Source organism: Pinus tabuliformis, chromosome 2_2 (assembly GCF_031772625.1).
Source record: "Pinus tabuliformis cultivar Carrire ecotype Pingquan chromosome 2_2, CPIR1, whole genome shotgun sequence".
In the NCBI taxonomy this organism is placed as follows: domain Eukaryota; kingdom Viridiplantae; phylum Streptophyta; class Pinopsida; order Pinales; family Pinaceae; genus Pinus; species Pinus tabuliformis.
The window spans coordinates 673802902-673812449 of NC_142300.1; the positions used below are offsets into that span (position 1 = coordinate 673802902).

At 35.0% G+C, this 9548-nt stretch overlaps 2 pseudogenes; both read left to right on the forward strand.

Annotated features, from left to right (window-relative positions):
* The first annotated feature begins 2136 nt into the window (after positions 1 to 2136).
* Positions 2137 to 4642, forward strand: LOC149194440 (potassium transporter 7-like; annotated as a pseudogene).
* Positions 4643 to 5866: 1224 nt separating this feature from the next.
* On the forward strand, positions 5867 to 8370 carry LOC149194441 (putative potassium transporter 12; annotated as a pseudogene).
* Positions 8371 to 9548: the final 1178 nt, after the last annotated feature.

The window sequence follows — 9548 nt, forward strand, 5'->3', positions numbered from 1 at the left end:
GATACCAAATTCTCCAAAATAGTAGTTGGCTCCCATTGGGTTTAGCCTCTTGCCTCCTTTTTGTAATGTACATTTGGAACTATGGAAGTGTCCCAAAGTATCAAAGTGAAGTCAGGATGAAAATCTCAATGGATTTGATGCTAGAGCTCGGTTCAAATCTTGGCACAGTAAGAGTTCCCCGAATTGGGTTGGTCCATAATGAACTCGTTCATGGCGTTCCAACAATATTTGGGAATTTTGTAACAAGTCTCCCAGCTATTCATTCCACCGTAATATTTGTATGTATCAAGTATGTTCTAGCTCCTGTTGTGACAGAAGGTGTGCGCTTTCTATTCAAACGAGTATGTCTAAGAAACTACCACATGTTTCAATGTATTGCAAGGTATGGTTACAAAGATGTCCAAAAGGAGAATCATCAAGCCTTCTAACAAATACTTATTGAAAGTCTTGAAAAGTTTCTTCATAGGGAGGCTGCAGATTTGTCATAGGAGAGTGATGATCAATATACTTCAGAATCAGAGAATGAAACAAAGGATCCTAAACTACTAGGAGAAATAAGCTTCAGCCCCAACTACCTGAGGCACCCCTAATGGGAAATTACAGGGGTTCAAGGAATTTCTTTGCTCCTCCATAGTCACTACCAGATGCTAGTACCTCATTAGGGTTTCCCAAAAGTGTTGTGCCTATGTATGATCAAAGTCTTGATTATGAGCTTTCATCCATTTATAAAGCCAAAGAATCTGGAGTTGTATATCTCTTGGGTCATGGAGATATTAGAGCTAGAAAGAATTCTTGGTTTATCAAGAAATTGGTTATTAATTACTTATATGCCTTTTTGAGGAAAAATTACAGAGCAGGCATTGCAACACTACGTGTTCCTCACACTAATCTTCTGCAAGTTCACATAACTCACATGTGTGAGATCTTGAAGCTACAGAGCCAGAGACTTTAAGCTTTCCCAAAAGGATCAACAAAAGAATTCTTACACATAGGACGTGACGAGAGCAATGGGAGAATCTGGTGACAGAAAACACATTGAAATATAACATTGAACTACACATTGGATTTGCATATGTTGCTCCATAAACCATATCTAACTGTATTAGATAAGAAATCATATAGATTTTGACTTTAGGATATGGCAATTGAGGGGAATGCAACATTTGCTACCTGTCATATAGTGATGTTCAATTTAATTGCCTTCAGTATCTACCATCAGGCTGATTCCCCAGTTCTACACATCTGATGATGATGCAATTGCAAGCCTGAACAACTGAAATCTATCCATACTTTAGGCTTTCTTTGGTTAAGGTTTCATGCTAGAAGTCGAAATAAAAAGTGAAATTAGTTTATTTATGTTTAGAAATTCAGGTTTTAAGCCTTCTAGTATACTTATCTTTGAATATTTCTTAATTGATGAAATATAGAATATATCTTTGGACAAAGGATTTTTTATGTCTCAATACTAACAAAAGTTTTGTCTGGAAGCAATCAAATGGAAAAAATCTAAATTTCTCTATGTAATGCATTATTAGGACTTCTGTGGGCATAATGGAGGTGTCTACAAAAGGTATTCTCATGCATTTTCAGATGTTAGGTGTACACAAAATGGATCTGAGGTGAAAAGTTACATGGGCTTAGAAAACAAAATTATGCTCCATTTCCAACCTTCACATTTTATCACTTCAACCAAATTTGCAGAAATGTTAAGCTGAAATCCAATATAATGTCAAAACAATGTGAACAAATTACGAGATATTCTGGTTAGCCAGATGTTAGGTGTACACAGAAGGGGTTTGAGGTGAAAAGTTGCATGGGCTTAGACAACAAAATTGTGCTCCATTTCAAACCTTTTATGCAAGTAAATAATTATTTATTAACAGGGTTACTTCACATTTTATTACTTCAACCAAATTTGCAAAAAATTTAAGTTGAAATCCAATACAATGTCAAAGCAATCTGAACAAATTACGAGATATTCTCGTTAGTACCAAACAAAACCCAACAAATGCCTAACACAATTTGTCATCTAATATTTTCTTATTTAAGTCATGTTAACTTAATGATGGTGCATTAAGTTACTAATAATCACTTTAGTGAGTGGAATATACTGAAGTTATTTAACCTCCCTCTCTCATCTCGTTCAGCATTTAGAGGTTTGGCACTAGAAAAGTGGGACTTGTTTATGGCCCAGTTCTATTGATATGGTTTATTTCCCTTCATCTGGTTGGTCTCTACAACATTATTTCATATGATAATAGTGTTTTAAAGGCGTTCAATCTAGTCTATATCTATTAATTCTTTTCAAGTAATCCAAATCGAGCATGGTTTTCTCTTGGAGACTGTTTGTTGTGCATCACAGGTGATTGAGACTAAAACCTACTATTCTTGTATGTGTTCTATCTCTGCATTGAATAACTAAAGTCTGGAATCGCCAATAAAATTTGCACTAATATTCTGATTCACAGGAGCTGAAGCAATGTTTGCTGACTTGGGTTACTTTTTAGTGAGATTTGTTCAGGTAAGCTCAGAGCTTAAAGAAGCTCATTGTAGAGCATGACAACTTCAGGATACCGTAAGGGTTTCTTTTTTAGCAGCCATTCCTTTCTGTAAAGGTTTATTTCAAGAAGACATACTTTTCTTTCAAGTTTGGGGAACTACAGTAGTACAACTTTATATGGATTTGGTTTTTCACCTTGAGTCTTCCCCATAGTTTGTGCTTTTTTTCCTTTCAATGCTAGTATAATCTTATGAATAAATGTTGGCTACAGATAGCCTTCACATTTTTGGTGTTCCCATGTTTGTTACTCACATATATGTGCCAAGCTGCATTTCTTATAACAAATCCAAGCATGCAGAACAAGAATTCTACACTTCAATTCTAGGCAAGGTTCAATCGGTTTCTGTATTAACAACATGCATAGACTTTGTAGCATGTTTTTCATGGATTATAAGCATGTTTTGAAATGGAAAAATCGTTCTTATACTTGAAATGCATCATAGGTTCCTGTATTCTTAGTAGTTATTCATAATACGAATTGTGGTTGTGCTCGCCTATATAGTTCATATTGCCTTTTGATTCATGAGTAGATATATTTTTCTCATATCCAAATCATTCAGCTAGTGCATTCTAGCCAATTCTTGTGCTAGCCACTACTGTTGCTTTGATCACAAGTCAAGCTATTATTTCAGCAACATTTTCATGTATCAAACAGTCAATGACTCTTGGCTGCCTCCCTAGGCTTAAATTCATACACACCTCAAAGAAGTTTATGGGCTAGGTCTACATTCCAATCATAAACTGGTTCCTGGTGATTCTTTGCATCATTGTAGCTACCACCTTTAAGGCCAAAAACAAGATAGGAAATGCATATGGTAAGTCTTATACAAATACATGAATTTGATTTATTAGTATTTAGTTCTAACTATAGTTAGAATTTACTAGCATACACAATTTATAACACCATTACAGAGTAATATCTCATCTAATAAGAAAATTTCATGGAAAACAGCTAGTAGAACCTTGAAATGAATATCACTCTTTAATACAAATGTGTTGACATAGGGACATGTTGCAGGAATTTCTGAGGTGGGAGTAATCATGGTGACCACAGTGTTAGTGACTATTGTCAAGCTTATGATATGGCAAACCAACCTATTCTTGGCACTTTGTTTCCTGGTTTTCTTTCTAACCATTGAACTAACTTATTTTGTAGTTGTATTGATGAAAGTGAGTGATGGTAGTTGGATCCCATTGGTTTTAGCCTCCTCCCTCATTTTTGTAATGTACATATGGAACTATGGAAGTGTCCTAAGGTATCAAAGTGAAGTGAGGATGAAAATCTCAATGGATTTGATGCTAGAGTTCAGTTCACATCTTGGCACAGTAAGAGTTTCTAGAATTGGGTTGGTCTATAATGAAATTCTTCATGGAGTTTCAACAATATTTGGGAATTTTGTAACAAGTCTCCTAGCTATTCATTCCACCATAATATTTGTGTGTATCAAGTATGTTCCAGTTCCTGTTGTGACATATGGTGATTGCTTTCTATTCAGACGAGTCTATCCAAGAAACTACCACATGTTTCGCTACATTGCAAGGTATGGTTACAAAGATGTCCAAAAGGAGAATCATCAAGCCTTCTAACAACTACTTATTGAAAGTCTTGAAAAGTTTGTCTGTAGGGAGGCTGAAGATTTCTCATTGGAGAGTGATGATCAGTATACTTCAGAATCAGAGAATGAAACAAAGGATCCTAAACTACTAGTAGAAATAAGCTGCAGCCTCGATTCCCTGGAAGCACCCCTAATGGGAAATTACATCGGTTCAAGGAATTTCTTTGCTCCTCTAGAGTCACTACCAGAAGCTAGTACCTCGTCAGGGTTGCCCACAAGTGTTGTGCCTATGTATGATCAAAGTCTTGAGTATGAGCTTTCATCCATGCATAAAGCCAAAGAATCAGGAGTTGTATATCCCTTGGGTCATGCAGATATTAGAGCTAGAAAGGATTCCTGGTTTATCAATAAATTGGTTATTAATTACTTCTATGATTTTTTGAGGAAAATTTGTAGAGCAGGAATTGCAACACTACGTGTTCCTCACACTAATCTTCTGCAGGTTCACATAACTCACATGGTGTGAGATCTTGAAGCTACAGAGTTGCAGACTTTAAGCTTGCCCAAAAGGATCAACAAAAGAATGCTTCTGCATAGGACGTGACGAGAGAAATGGGAGAATTTGGTGATAGAAAACACATTGAAATATAACATTGAACTACAAGTTGGATTTGCATTTACTGCTCCATAAACCATATCTAACTGTATTTGATAGGAAATCATAAAGATTTTGACTTTAGGATATGGCAGTTGAGGAGAATGCAACATTTTCTACTTGTCATATAGTGATGTTCAGTTTAATTACCTTCAATATCTACCATCAGGATGATGCCCCAGTTCTCGAAATCTGATGATGATGCAATTGCTAGCCTAAACAACTGAAATCTATCCATACTTGAGGCTTTCTTTGGTTAAGGTTTCATGTTAGAAGTCGAAAGAAAAAGTGAAATCAGTTTATTTATGCCTAGAAACTTAGGTTTTAAGCTTTCTAGTATACTTATTTCTTTGAATATTTCTTAATTGATGAAATATATAATATATCTTTGGACAAAGGAGTTTTTATGTTTCAATACTAACAAAAGTTTTGTCCGGAAGCAATCAAATGGACAGAATCTAAATTTCTCTATGTAATGCATTATTAGGACTTTTGTGTGCATAATGGAGGTGTCCGCAAAAGGTATTCTCATGCATTTTCAGATGTTAGGTGTACACAGAATGGGTTTGAGGTGAAAAGTTGCATGGCTTTAGACAACAAAATTGTGCTCCATTTCCAACCTTACTTCACATTTTATTACTTCAACCAAATTTGCAGAAATGTTAAGCTGAAATGCAATATAATGTCAAAACAATGTGAACAAATTACGAGATATTCTGGTTAGCCAAAAGTTAGGTGTACAAAAAATGGGTTTGAGGTGAAAAGTTACATGGGATTAGACAACGAAATTGTGCTCCATTTCCAACCTTTTATGCAAGTAAATAATTATTTATTAACAGGGTTACTTCACATTTTATTACTTCAACCAAATTTTCAGAAATGTTAAGCTAAAATCCAATATAATGTCAAAACAATGTGAACAAATTACAAGATATTCTGGTTAGTACCATACAAAACCCAACAAATGCCTAACACAATTTTTTATCTAATACTTGCTTATTTAAGTCATGTTAACTTAATGATGGTGAATTAAGTTATTAATAAGCACTTTAGCGAGTGGAATATACTGAAGTTATTTAACCTCCCTCTCTCATCTTGTTTAGCATATAGAGGTTTGGCACTAGCAAAGTGGGACTTTTTCATGGCCCAGTTCTATTCATATGGTTTCTTTCCATTGGGCTGGTTGGTCTCTACAACATTATTTCATATGACAATAGTGTTTTCAATGTGTTCAATCCAGTCTATGAATATTACTTCTTTTCGAGTAATCCAAATCAAGCATGGTTTTCTCTTGGAGACTGTTTGTTGTGCATAACATGTGATTGAAACTAAAACCTACTATTCTTGTCTATGTTCTGTCTCTGTATTAAATAACTAAAGTTTGGAATCGCCAATAAAACTTGCACTAATATTCTGATTCACATGAGCTGAAGCAATGTTTTCTGACTTGGGTCACTTCTCAGTGAGATCTTTCCAGGTAAGCTTAGAGCTTAAAGAAGCTCATTGTAGAGTATGACAACTTCATACTACTCTAAGGGTTTCTTTTTTAGCAGCCATACTTTTCTATAAAGGTTTCTTTCAAGCAGCCATACTTTTCTTTCAATTTCAGGGAACTACAATAGTACAACTTTATATGGGTTTGGTTTTTCACCTTGAGTCTTCCCCATAGTTTGTGCTTTTTTGCCTTTCAATGCTAGTATAATCTTATGAATAAATGTTGGCTACAGATAGCCTTCACATTTTTAGTGCTCCCATATCTGTTACTGGAATATATGGGCCAAGCTGCATTTCTTATAGCAAATCCAAGCGTGGCAGAATGAGAATTCTACGCTTCAATTCCAGGAAAGGTTCAATCAGTTTCTGTATTAACAACATGCATAGACTTTGTAGCATGTATTTCATGGATTATAAGCATGTTTTGAAATGGAAAATTCATTCTTATACTTGAAATGCATCACAGGTTCCTGTATTCTTAGCAATTATTCATAATACCAATTGTGGTTGTGCTCATCTATATAGTTCATATTTCCTTTTGACTGATGAGTAGATATATTTTTCTCATATTCAAATCATTCAGCTCTTGTGTTCTGGCCAATTCTTGTGCTAGCCACTACAGCTACTCTGATCGCAAGTCAAGCTATTATTTCAGCAACATTTTCATGTATCAAACAATCAATGGCTCTTGGTTGCTTCCCCAGGCTTAAAGTAATACACACCTCAAAGCGGTTTATGGGCCAGGTCTACATTCCAATCATAAACTGGTTCCTGATGATTCTTTGCATCATTGTTTATGGTACGTTTAAGGGCACAAACGAGATAGGAAATGCATATGGTAAGTCTTATACAAATACGTGAATTTGATTTATTAGTACTAAGTTCTAAGAATAGTCAGAATTTACTAGCATACACAATTTATAACACCATTACAGAGTAATATCTCATCCAATAAGTAAATTTCATGGAAAAGAACTAGTAGAACCTTAAAATGAATATCACTCTTTAGTACAAAAGTGTTGACATAAAGACATGTTGCAGGAATTTCTGACGTGGGAGTAATGATGGTGACCACAGTGTTAGTGACTATTGTCATGCTTATGATATGGAAAACCAACTTATTCTTGGCACTTTGTTTCCTGTTTTTCTTTCTAACCATTGAACTAACTTATTTTGTAGTTGTATTGATGAAAGTGAGAGATGGTAGTTGGCTCCCATTGGTTTTAGCCTCTTCCCTCTTTTTTGTAATGTACATCTGGAACTGTGGAAGTGTCCTAAAGTATCAAAGTGAATTCAGGATGAAAATCTCTATGGATTTGATGCTATAGCTCGGTTCAAATCTTGGCACAATAAGAGTTTCTGGAATTTGGTTGGTCTATAATGAACTCGTTCATGGAGTTCCAACAATATTTGGGAATTTTGTAACAAGTCTCCCAGCTATTCATTCCACCATAATATTTGTATGCATCAAGTATGTTCCAGTTCTTGTTGTGACACAAGGTGACCTCTTTCTATTCAGATGATTCTGTCCAAGAATCTACCACATGTTTCGATGTATTGTAAGGCATGCTTACAAAGATGCCCGAAAGGAGAATTATCAAGCCTTCTAACAACTACTTATTGAAAGTCTTGAAAAGTTTCTCCATAGGGAGGCTGAAGATTTCTCATTAGAGAGTGATGATCAATATACTTCAGAATCATAGAATGAAACAAAGGATCCTAAACTACTAGGAGAAATAAGCTACAACCCCGATTCCCTGGAGGCACCCCTAATGGGAAATTACAGCGGTTCAAGGAATTTCTTTGCTCCTCCAGAGTCACTACCAGAAGCTAGTACCTCGTCAGGGTTTCCCACAAGTGTTGTGCCTATGGATAATCAAAGTCTTGAGTATGAGCTTTCATCCATGTATAAAGCCAAATAATTAGGAGTTGTATATCTCTTGGGTCATGGAGATATTAGAGCTAGAAAGTATTCTTGGTTTATCAAGAAATTGGTTATTAATTACTTCTATGCTTTTTCGAGGAAAAATTGCAGAGCAGGCATTGCAACACTACTTGTTCCTCACACTAATCTTCTGCAAGTTTGCATAACTCACATGGTGTGAGATATTGAAGCTACAGAGTCGCAGACTTTAAGCTTGCCCAAAAGGATCAACAAAAGAATGCTTCTGCATAGGACATGATGAGAGAAATGGGAGAATCTGGTGACAGAAAACACATTGAAATATAACATTGAACTGCACATTAGATTTGCATCTGCTGCTCCATAAACCATATCTAACTGTATTTGATAGGAAATCATAAAGATTTTGACTTTAGGATATGGCAGTTGAGGGGAATGCAACATTTGCTACTTTTCATATAGTGATGTTCAATTTAATTGCCTTCAGTATCTACCATTAGGCTGATGCCCCAGTTCTCCACATCTGATGATGATGCAATTGCTAGCCTGAACAACTGGAATCTATCCATACTTGAGGCTTTCTTTGGTTAAGGTTTCATGCTAGATGTCGAAAGCAAAAGTGAAATCGGTTTATTTATGCTTAGAAATTCAGGTTTTAAGCTCTGGTATACTTATTTCTTTGAATATTTCTTAATTGATGAAATATAGAATATATCTTTGGACAAAGTAATTTTTATGTCTCAATACTAACAAAAGTTTTGTCAGGAAGCAATCAAGTGGAGAAAATCTAAATTTCTCTATGTAATGCATTATTAGGACTTCTATGGGCATAATGGAGGTGTCCAAAAAAGGTATTCTCATGCATTTTCAAATGTTAGGTGTACACAGAATGGGTTTGAGGTGAAAAGTTTCCTCGGCTTAGACAACAAAATTGTGCTCCATTTCCAACCTTTTATGCAAGTAAATAATTATTTATTAACAGGGTTACTTCACATTTTATTATTTCAACCAAATTTGCAAAAATGTTAAGTTGAAATCCAATATAATGTCAAAACAATGTGAACAAATTACAAGATATTCTGGTTAGTACCATACAAAACCCAACAAATGCCTAACACAATTTGTCATCTAATACTTGCTTATTTAAGTCATGTTAACTTAACGATGGTGCATTAAGTTATTAATAAGCACTTTAGTGAGTGGAATATACTAAAGTTATTTAACCTCCCTCTCTCATCTGTCATGTATGTATTGTAACTTTCGAAATATTGAATAATATATGAAATACATCTTTCAATTTTTCATGTAGCATTTGAAGATTGTATGGTTTCGTTGTTGTTTTTGGTTGAAACATCATTTTGTTAATCTTGATTTTATGTT